The sequence below is a fragment of the Pseudorca crassidens genome, chromosome 12, assembly GCF_039906515.1.
Source record: "Pseudorca crassidens isolate mPseCra1 chromosome 12, mPseCra1.hap1, whole genome shotgun sequence".
Lineage (NCBI taxonomy): Eukaryota > Metazoa > Chordata > Mammalia > Artiodactyla > Delphinidae > Pseudorca > Pseudorca crassidens.
In genome coordinates, this window is record NC_090307.1 from 43,617,006 (window position 1) to 43,629,006 (window position 12,001).

Below are 12,001 nucleotides of genomic sequence, written 5' to 3' on the forward strand. Positions count from 1 at the left end.
AGTTGGTGGATTGCCTCTGCCAGATATTAAGCTACCAATAATCAAAATAAAATGATTCGGGTGCAAAAACAGACCAAAAAACCAATGCAAAAGAATAGTGTCTATAACAGAAACAAACATTTCTGGTCAAGTGGTTTTTGACCAAGGTGACATTACAGTGCAATGGGGGAAAGAATGCCCCATTCAATAAACTATGTTTGGCAAATTGGATATCATTTAAATAAATCAAACAGTCTGTATCTCATATAACACTCTTATTCAACCCCAGATGATTTGTAGATGTAAATCTAAAGGTACCATAAGGACATTTCTCATCATCACACAAAAAAGCTTAATATAGTAATAAAAATCAACAAATTGGGATACATTAAAGTTAAGAACCTCTCTTCATCAAAGAACACCATTTAGAAAATCAAAAGACAAGCCACAATGTGAGAGAAGAAACCAGCAAGAACTGCCAAAAATCAACAAAGAAAAGATGACTGAAGTGGACTAAAGACTTTGAGCTGGTAATTCACCAAAGGGACTATTCCAAATATACAAAAAACATAAAGTATTGTTCAACCTCATTAGTCATCATAGTAATGCAAATTAAAACCACAATATAAAATTAGAAACACTGACAATTTCCAGTCTTGGTAAGGATGTGGAATAGCTGAATGTTCACATATTCCTGGTAGAATTGGGGTAACCGCTTTGGAAAGCTGTTTAATACTATTTTAAAAAGCTGAATATATGCAAATTCTATTATCCAGCAAGTAGACCCATAGGCATATACTCCAAAGACTTTTGTACTTAGGCAAACCAAAATAGATACAATAGTGTTCAGAGCAGTACCACTGAAAATAGTGCAAACTGAAAACAACCCAAATGTCCATCAAAAGATTCAATAAGGAAATAATGATGTAATCATTCAAAGGAATACTACACACAGCATGAGAATAAATTAATTACTGCCTCACACACACACATAATATTTAGCGTAATAAAACAGAGCACACATGGAATGATTTCATTTACATAAAGTTCAGAAACAGACAAAACTAGCTGATGGTGACAAAAGTCAGGATAGCGGGTTCCTCTGAGTGAGTGTTAATTAAAGGGGGCAAAGCAGAGTTCTGAAACGCTAGGATATGCTCCATCTTTGTAAAAAATCTGTATGCCAGTTTTAAGGATACGCTCACTTTTCAAAGATTCATAAAATATACAAAGATCAGATGGTCACTCAGTTGTCTGCATGTTGTACTTCAAATAAAACGTTTACATAAAAATGAAGTAATTACGTTTTCCTTCCATTACTCCCTGATTTTAAGAAATAGCTGACCTACAGGACAAGTAAGAGAAATGTGGTTGCTGAGAAAGACCCAGCACTGATAGAATCAGAAATGGCCAAGGTAGATTTGGGGGCTTGCTTAAAATAATGCAGGTTTAACATTTTCTGCAATTATCTGTAGCTTGGCACATGTTTAAAAAAAGCTAGAGTAAAAACTTGATGTTGCTGCTGAATATGGTTCCTTTTATATAAAGTGAAAGCTTATAGTAGTCCACTGACCACATTAAATTTAAATAAAGTTGTCAAACATTTGGTATAAGGAAAGTATTTTCAGTTAAATTAAAAAAAAAATTGCAGCGTATCTTCAAGTTTTGAAAATGTATCTGTGTAAAGTTGGTCGATGGTATTTTCCAATACTTTTTCTTCCCTAATACTCTTAATTGATATTAAGAACACAATAAATATTAGCTTCATTATTGCTATAAAATTATTTTGCCTTTTGTAACATTAAGTGTATGCATGTGTATTTTAAGATATTCAGAAGCAAAGATATTCCTTATTTGTTAAGAACCAAATGTATATCAATATATTGAAATATATTAATATAATAAATATCTCTAAGCTATTAAACATATCAAACAATACCTGCACATCAGTAAGAGCTTAGTCAATCCTGTTTAATAGGTTTTTTCCTAGCTTCCTTCTTTTTCTTTCAACAGAATCTCTGAGTAGCTAAAACATCAGATGAATAATTTAAATGAGAACAAAGAGCAAAAAAAGTAACATTCTGGAAACAATCCCAAGAGGCAGTTAAAGAAAATGGGGAAACTGAACTACCTGAAGCATTTCCTCAACCTTCCATGAAGGCATTCATTCTTTCACTCACCATTTATTTAATGATATCTTAGGCCCCAAACACCAGATTTAAATAACCAAAATTTTGGCACTAAAACATCAATTAATAAAAACAAATTTATAAAGGCTTGATGCAAAATTACTCTAGGCAAGAAAAACAAATGAAACATATATTCTACAAATCTTTATCACCTCTGAATTCCCACATTTCATTAGCACACTTGTATTTTAGAACTTAGCACACTATTTTCGAAGATTCTTCTAGCTTGTAAAGTCCTTGAGTACAGCCCTCAACTCATTAATTTTATCCCCACTGCTTACCAAACAGGATACGTACTTAGAAACAGGCTCAATATTTATGAGTTGCAAAATGCAATTTTATTGTGACCAGTGAAAATCTAACATAAATTAACTATCCTATTCTCCAAAGCAAATATAAACAAACACCTCAAAATTATGGAAAATAATGATAAAATAAAGGTACAATCAAAAGAAATATTCTGCCTCTTTGAGGAAAAAATACTTTAAACAATTACTGCAGGTAATTAATATAGGTATTAACAACACTGTCAAGTTCTCTGTGTTGTTTTTTAGGTTGTTATTTCTTAAATCTATATTTTAATACAACCCTCTCTTTACAAGCTTCTGTAAAATAAAAGAGCTTAGCAAAACTGCAATTTTTCTCTTTGAAGTCTGAATGTGAAATATAATCTAAGGTGCCAGGAAGAATGTAAAGCAGTTTTTCTGAGGTATTTTTACTCACAGAAATGTTAATTTAAATTTCATTTAAAAAGTATCTATTGAGTACCTACTACCTTATAACACATATCAAAATATTCATGCATTATTAATATGTCACTTTTAGATAAAGGATGGCTTATTCACTAAATGGTTGTGGCATCCTTCGTAATCCAGCAGAGAAAAACAATTTGAACCAATATTTATTACCACCTATAAAAGTTACATTAAAATCTAATGGTAATGGAGTTCCCTTTGCAGAATGGTGGTGTGAGGAAGTCTGTGAACCTGTCCCCAGTGATACAACTATAATGGTGAAAATTATTAAAAAAAAAAACAAAACAGTGGTGCCTTCAAGATGGTCGAGGAATAAGACATGGAGATCACCTTCCACCCCACAAATACATCAAAACTACATCTAAAAAAAAAAAAAAAAAAACTACATCTACATGTGGAACAACTCCTACAGAACATGAAATAAATGCTGGCAAAAGACCTCAGACTTCCCAAAAGACGCGCTCAGGTGACCTACATGCAAAGACGGGGCCAAACCCAAAGCTGAACCCCAGGAGCTGTGTGAACAAAGAAGAGAAGGAAATCTCTCCCAGCAGCCTCAGGAGCAACAGATTAAATCTCCACAATCAACTTGATGTACCCAACATGTGGAATACCTGAATAGACAACGAATCATCCCAAATTGAGGCGGTGGATTTGGGAGGAACTGTAGACTTGGGGTTTGCTTTATGCATCCAATTTGTTTCTGGTTTTATGTTTATCTTAGTTTAGTATTTGGAGCTTATTATCATTGGTAGATTTGGTTACTGATTTGGTTGCTCTCTTCCTTTATTTAATATATATATATATGTTTTTTCCTTTTTCTCTTTTTGTGAGTGTGTATGTATATGCTTCTTTGTGTCTGTCTGTATAGCTTTGCTTTTGCCATCTGTCCTAGGGTCCTGTCTGTTTTTGTTTTTTTTTTTTAGTATAGATTTTAGTGCTTATTATCATCGGTGGATTTGTTTATTGGTTTGATTGCTCTCTTTTTTCTTCCTCTCTTTTTTTTATTACATTTAATGCATTAATATTTAATAATTTTTTATTTTAATAACTTTATTTCTTTCCTTTTCTTTATTTCCTTTTCTTCTAAGCTGTGTGTCTGAAACAGTTTTGGTGCTCTGGCCAGGTGTCAAGGCTGAGCCTGAGGTGGGAGAGCCTAGTTCAAGACACTGGTCCACCAGAGACCTCCAGGCTCGATGTAATAACACATGGAGAGAGCTCTCCCAGAGATCTCCATCTCAACACTAAGACCCAGTTCCACTCAACGACCTACAAGCTACAGTGCTGAACACCCCACGCCAAACAACTAGCAAGATAGGAACACAAACCCACCCATTAACAGAGAGGCTGCCTAAAATCATAATAAGTACACAGACACCCCAAAACACACCAGCAGAAGTGGTCCTGCCCACCAGAAAGACAAATCCAGCCTCATCCACCAGGACACAGGTACCAGTCCCCTCCAACAGGAAGCCTAAATAACCCAATGAACCAACCTTACACACTGGGAGCACACACCAAAAACAATGGCAACTATGAACCTACAGCCTGTGAAAAGGAGAACCCAAACACAGTAAAATAAGCAAAATGAGAAGACACAGAAACACACAGCAGATGAAGGATCAAGGTAAAAACCCACCAGACCAAACAAAGGAAGAGGAAATAGGCAGTCTACCTGAAAAAGAATTTAGAGTAATGACAGTAAAGATGATCCAAAATCTTGGAAATAGAATGGATAAAATACAAGAAACGTTTAACAAGGACCTAGAAGAACTAAAGAGCAAACAAACGATGATGAACAGCACAATAAATGAAATTAAAAATTCTCTAGAAGGAATCAACAGCAGAATAACTGAGGCAGAAGAATGGATAAGTGACCTGGAAGATAAAATAGTGGAAATAACTACAGCAGAGCGGAATAAAGAAAAAAAAATGAAAAGTATTGAGGACACTCTCAGAGCCCTCTGGAACAACACTAAACGCAACAACATTGGAATTATAAGGGTCCCAGAAGAAGAAGAGAAAAACAAAAGGGACTGAGAAAATATTTGAAAAGATTATAGTTGAAAACTTCCCTAATATGGGAAAGGAAATAATCAATCAACTCCAGGAAGTGCAGAGTCCCATACAGAATAAATCCAAGGAGAAACATGCCAAGACACATATTAATCAAACTATGAAAAATTAAATACAAAGAAAAAATATTAAAAGCAGCAAGGGAAAAGCAACAATTAACATACAAGGGAATCCACATAAGGTTAACAGCTGATCTTTCAGCAGACACTCTGCAAGCCAGAAGGGAGTGGCAGGACACATTTAAAGTGATGAAAGGGAAAAACCTACAACCAAGATTCCTCTACCCAACACAGATCTCATTCAGATTCAACAGAGAAATTAAAAACTTTACAGACAAACAAAAGCTTAGGGAACTCAGCACCACCAAACCAGCTTTACAACAAATGCTAAAGGAACTTCTCTAGGCAGAAAACAGAAGAGAAGGAAAAGAATTACAATAACAAAACCAAAACAATGAAGAAAATGGTAATAGGAACATATGTATCGATAACTACCTTAAATGTAAATGGATTAAATGCTCTAACCAAAAGACACAGACTGGATGAATGGAAACAAAAACAAGACCCATACATATGCTGTCTACAAGAGACCCACTTCAGACCTAGCGACACATATACACTGAAAGTGAGGGGAGGGAAAAAGTTATTCCATGCAAATGGAAATCAAAAGAAAGCTGGAGTACCAATTCTTATATGAGACAAAATAGATTTTAAAATAAAGACTATTAGAAGAGACAAAGAAGGACACTACATAATGATCAAGGGATCAATCCAAGAAGATATAACAACTGTAAATATTTATGCACCCAACATAGAAGCACCTCAATACATAAGGCAAATGCTAACAGCCATAAAAGGGGAAATCGACAGTAACACAATCATAGTAGAGGACTTTAAGACCCCACTTTCACCAATGGACAGATCATCCAAAATGAAAATAAATAAGGAAACACAAGCTTTAAATGATACATTAAACAAGATGGACTTAATTGATATTTATAGGACATTCCATCCAAAAATAACAGAATACACATTCTCCTCAAGTGCTCATGGAACATTCACCAGGAGAGATCATATCTTGGGTCACAAATCAAGACTTGGTAAATTTAAGAAAACTGAGATCATATCAAGTATGTTTTCCAACCACAGTGCTATGAGACCAGACATCAATTACAGGAAGAAATCTGTAAAAAAATATAAACGCATGGAGGCTAAACAATACACTAGTTAATAACCAAGAGATCACTGAAGAAATCAAAGAGGAAATCAAAAAATATCTAGAAACAAATGACAGTGAAAACACAACGACCCAAAACCTATGGGATGCAACAAAAGCAGTTCTAAGAGGGAAATTTATAGCAATACAATCCTACCTCAAGAAACAAGAAACAGGTCAAATAAACAACCTCACCCTACACATAAAGCAATTAGAGGAAGAAGAACAAAGAAATGCCAAAGTTAGCAGAAAGAAAGAAATCATAAATCAGAACAGAAATAGATGAAAAAGAAATGAAGGAAACAATAGCAAAGATCAATAAAACTACAAGCTGGTTCTATGGAAAGATAAAGAAAATTGATAAACCATTAGCTAGACTCATCAAGCAAAAAAGGGAGAAGACTCAAATCAATAGAATTAGAAATGAAAAAGGAGAAGTAACAGCTGACACTGCAGAAATACAAAGGATCATGAGAGACTACTACAAGCAACTACATGCCAATAAAATGGACAACCTGGAAGAAATGGACAAATTCTTAAAAAAGAACAACCTTCCAAGACTGAATCAGGAAGAAATAGAAAATATAAACAGAACAATCACAAGCACTGAAATTGAGACTGTGATTTAAAACATTCCAACAAACAAAAGTCCAGCACCAGCTGGCTTCATAGGTGAATTTTCTCAAACATTTACAGAAGAGTTAACACTTATCCTTCTGAAACTCTTCCAAAATATAGCAGAGGGAGGAACACTCCCAAACTCATTCTATGAGGACACCATCACCCTGATACCAAGAGCAGGCAAAATGTCACACACACAAAAAAAACTACAGGCCAATATCACTGATGAACACAGAGGCAAATATCCTCAACAAAATACTAGCAAACAGAATCCAACAGCACACTGAAAGGATAATACACCATGTTCAATGGGGTTTATCCCAGGAATGCAAGGATTCTTCAGTATATGCAAGTCAATCAGTGTGATACACCATATTAACAAACTGAAGGAGATTAACCATAGGATCATCTCAATAGATGTAGAAAAAGCTTTTGATAAAATTCAACACCCAGTTATGAAAAAAACTCTCCAGAAAGTGGGCATAGAGGGAACCTGCCTCAAAATAATAAAGGCCATATATGACAAACTCACAGCCAACATAATTCTCAATGGTAAAAAACTGAAACCATTTCCTCTAAGATCAGGAACAAGACAAGGTTGCCCACTCTCACTTCTATTATTCAACATAGGTTTGGAAATTTTAGCCACAGCAACCAGAGAAGAAAAAGAAATAAAAGGAATCCAAATCAAAAAAGAAGAAGTAAAACTGTCACTGTTTGCAGATGACAGGATACTATACACAGAGAATCCTAAAGATGCTACCAGAAAACTACTAGAGCTAATCAGTGAATTTGGCAAAGTAGCAGGATACAAATTAATGCACAGAAATCTCTTGCATTCCTATACACTAATGATGAAAAATCTGAAAGAGAAATTAAGGAAACACTCCCATTTACCACTGCAACAAAAATAATAAAATACCTAGGGATAAACCTACCTAACAAGAAAAAAGACCTGTATGCAGAAAACTATAAGACTCTAACGAAAGAAATTAAAGATGATACAAGCAGATGGAGAGATACACCATGTTCTTGGATTGGAAGAATCAACATTGTGAAAATGACTGCACATGCAATGCAATCCCTATCACACTACCAATGGCATTTTTCACAGAACTAGAACAAAAAATTTCACAATTTGTATGGAAACACAAAAGACCCCGAATAGCGAAAGCAATCTTGAGAACGAAAAATGGAGCTGGAGGAATCAGGCTCCCTGACTTCAGACTATACTACAAAGCTACAGTAATCAAGACAGTATGGTACTGGCACAAAAACAGAAATACAGACCAATGGAACATTATAGAAAGCCCAGAATAATCCCATGCACATATGGTCACCTTATCTTTGATAAAGGAGGGAAGAATATACAATGGAGAAAAGACAGCCTCTTCAATAAGTGGCACTGGGAAAAGTGGACAGCTACATGTAAAAGAACGAAATTAGAACACTCCCTAACACCATACACAAAAATAAACTCAAAATGGATTAAAGACCTAAATGTAAGGCCAGACACTATAAAACTCTTAGAGGAAAACATAGGCAGAACACTCCATGACATAAATCACAGCAAGATCCTTTTTGACCCACATCCTAGAGAAAGGGAAATAAAAACAAAAATGAACAAATGGGATGTAATGAATCTTAAAAGCTTTTTCACAGCAAAGGAAACCATAAGACGAAAAGACAACCCTCAGAATAGGAGAAAATATTTGCAAATGAAGCAACTGATAAAGGATTAATCTCCAAAATATACAAGCAGCTCATGCGGCTCAATATCAAAAATACAAACAACCCAATCCAAAAATGGGCAGAAGACCTAAACAGACATTTCTCCAAAGAAGACATACAGATTACCAACAAACACATGAAAGGATGCTCAACATCACTAACAATTAGAGAAATGCAAATCAAAACTACTATGAGGTCTCACCTCACACTGGTCAGCATGACCATCATCAAAAAATCTACAAACGATAAATGCTGCAGAGGGTGTGGAGAAAAGGGAACCCTCTTGCACTGTTGGTGGGAACGTAAACTGTACAGCCACTTTGGAGAACAGTATGGGGGTTCCTTCAAAAACTAAAAATAGAACTACCATACGTCCCAGCAATCCCACTACTGGGCATATACCCTGAGAAAACCATAATTCGAAAAGAGTCATGTACCACAATGTTCACTGCAGCTCTATTTACAATAGCCAGGACATGGAAACAACCTAATTGTCCATCGACAGATGAATGGATAAAGAAGATATGGCACATATATACAATGGAATATTACTCAGCCATAAAAAGAAACGAAATTGAGTTATTTGTAGTAAGGTGGATGGACCTAGAGTCTGTCATACAGAGTGAAGTAAGTCAGAAAGAGAAAAACAAATATCGTATGCTAACACATATATATGGAATCTAAAAAAAAGGTTCTGAGGACCCTAGGGGCAGGACAGAAATAAAGACGCTGACATAGAGAATGGACTCGGGAACACAGGGAGGGAGAAGGGTAAGCTGAGACGAAGTGAGAGAGTTCCAGGGACATATATACACTACCAAATGTAAAACAGATAGCTAGTGGGAAGCAGCCGCATAGCACAGGGAGATCAGCTTGGTGCTTTGTGTCCACCTAGAGGGGTGGGATAGGAGGGTGGGAGGGAGATGCAAAAGGGAGGAGATATGGGGATATATGTGTACTTATAGTTGATTCACTTTGTTATACGGCAGAAACTATCACACCATTGTAAAGCAATTATACTGCAATAAAGATGTTATAAAAAACAAAATTAAAAAACCAACAACCATTTAATGTTTCTGGAATCTTTCCTAAGGGAACAGAGCATGTGAAGAAAGTATTATCCAAAAAATCTACTAAATCTTGGTAACCACAGCAAGAGTGTGTCAACTAAGCCCCAAAGCAATGCCTCCATCCAACAGGTTTCTGTGATGGAAGCTCCTCCCCAGAGACAGCCCCCTCTTCTGAGGGAAAAGGGGCTCCCTTTTCCTCAGCTCCAAGTAAAGGAATGCAGTAACTCAATGGGAGGGGCAGGTCAACAGCTTTCCTCATCCCCTTCTTTCCCTGACATGCAGAGGTTAAATTCCTGGCAAGTGTAGCCAAGAGCTCAGCAGCACCTTTCCTCTACCAGTGATCATTCTACGATGGTAGCTTTACACCAGGGGAAGCAGGCCAGGAATACTGGGACCATGAATGTCCTCACCTAAGCCACCTGTAGGGTGGAGCTTCCATTCCAGCAGAGGCAAGATGTGAAGACCACAGGCTACCATTCCCACCAATCTCTGCTACTAAAGCAGGAGTGTCACTCCTGTCCCTGGCTCTGGAACAGTGGCTCTAGATTTTTCCCAGGCCAAGAGGGAGTTGATAAGAACAGAGACCTTCTAAGGTTTCCCCCCAATAGCTGATTTTACTTAAAACAGAGTGCAGGGAAGCTTAAGCTGAAGGATGCTCTTGAAACAAATGGAGATTTTGCTGGTGAGCAATTAAGGGGAGACTGGTAGCTCTCTAAGAGCAACAAGCTAGACCATAGGTCAACTAATTTATCAGAGAGAACCCGGGAAAGATACAGGTAAGAGGTGCCCTCCTAGAGTTCAAACAAATCTCAAAAACTAGCCTCAAAACCATCCCTGCAAAGTGGTCTAATTTAATTGGATCCGACTGTGAACGAATTTATGCCCCAAGGCATTGTTAAAAACAATAAAGCAATTAGGCAGCAATTAATGGAGCCTAAGGGCTGAGTGTGATACCAAATGAGATTGTAAAATTCTTTAGCACAGTCATTATATCTACCCATTAATTTTATCCCCCTTGCTTACCAAGGAAACAGAATACTTAGAAAGAGGCTAACAATGTTTGTGAATGGCAAAATGTAATTTTATTGTGACCACTGAAAACCTAATGTAAATTGACTATCCCATCCCGCAAAGCAAATATAAACAAATTCCTCAAGATTATGATAAATAATGATAAAATTACAATCAAAAGAAATAGTCTCCTTCTTTAAGGAAAAAAAATACTTTAAATACTTACTAGATTCGGCATAGGCATTTATAATGGTTTAACAGAGAGATCAGGGAAAGGAATAAAGAACTCCAGCATGACTGTGATCATGGCCAAGGCTATGCTCTTGGAGAAGAATCATCAGAGGCTTCATAGTGCAGGAAAATTCAATTTCACTAAAATAATCCAGCCAAGTCTCTAATCAAGTTAACAGGAAAACAACAACAAAAACAATCCCTGGAGAAGGGTTTGGAGTGGAATCAGTATACAGGTGCAGATAACCTAAAATGTACGGGGAGGGGTGGGGCAGTGGTGGGGAGGAAGGGAGAGGAGCATAAAGAAATAGGAAAGAATGACCCATAGGCTGGAAAACAATCAGGCAAGAAAACTGCGTGTAAGAGGCCCTGATGTTAGATTTAACACAAAAAGGCTTCAAAGCAGTCGTTATAACTACCTTTAACTAATTAAACAAAACCATTCTTAAATAAGTTGAGGAAGGTATGATGACAATGTTTCATCAAATAGAGAATATCAATAAAGAGATAATGACTATGAAAAGAACCGACTGAAAATTCTGGATTGAAAAGTAAAATAACTAAAATGAAAATTTCACTAGAGGGGCTCAACAGTAAATTTGAATTGGCAGAAGAAAGAATCAGCCAACTTGAAGATATGGCAATAGTAATTATGCATTCTGAAGACAACAGAGGAAAAAGGATGAAAAAAATGAACAGAGCCTCAGAGAAACATGGGAAACAATTAAGTGTATCAATGAATACGTAACAGGGGTAACATAAAGAGAGGAAAGAGAGAAGGAAGCAGAAAAATAGTCAAAGGAATAATGGCCAAAACGTCCCAGACTTAATGAAAAATGACCTAAAAAATTGAAGAAGCTCAACATACTTTAAGTAGGATAAATATGAAGAGATCCACACCCAGGCACATCATAGTAAAAACGTGGCAAGCCAAAGAGAAAAGTTTGAAATAAACAAGAGGAAAAAGACTTACTATGTACAAGGGAATTGCAATACCATTAACATCAATCCAAAAATAAAATGAAGGAAAACAATCCATTTACAATAACATTAAAAATAATAAAATAGGAAGGGATAAATTTAATAGAAGAAATGAAAAACATACTCTGAAAACTAAAAAAAA

At 36.1% G+C, this 12,001-nt stretch overlaps 1 protein-coding gene across 1 annotated transcript in view; it reads right to left on the minus strand.

The window, feature by feature from the left end:
• Positions 1–12,001, minus strand: part of ASXL3 (ASXL transcriptional regulator 3) — a 177,136-nt gene that overhangs the window by 47,163 nt on the left and 117,972 nt on the right. The window lies entirely within an intron of this gene.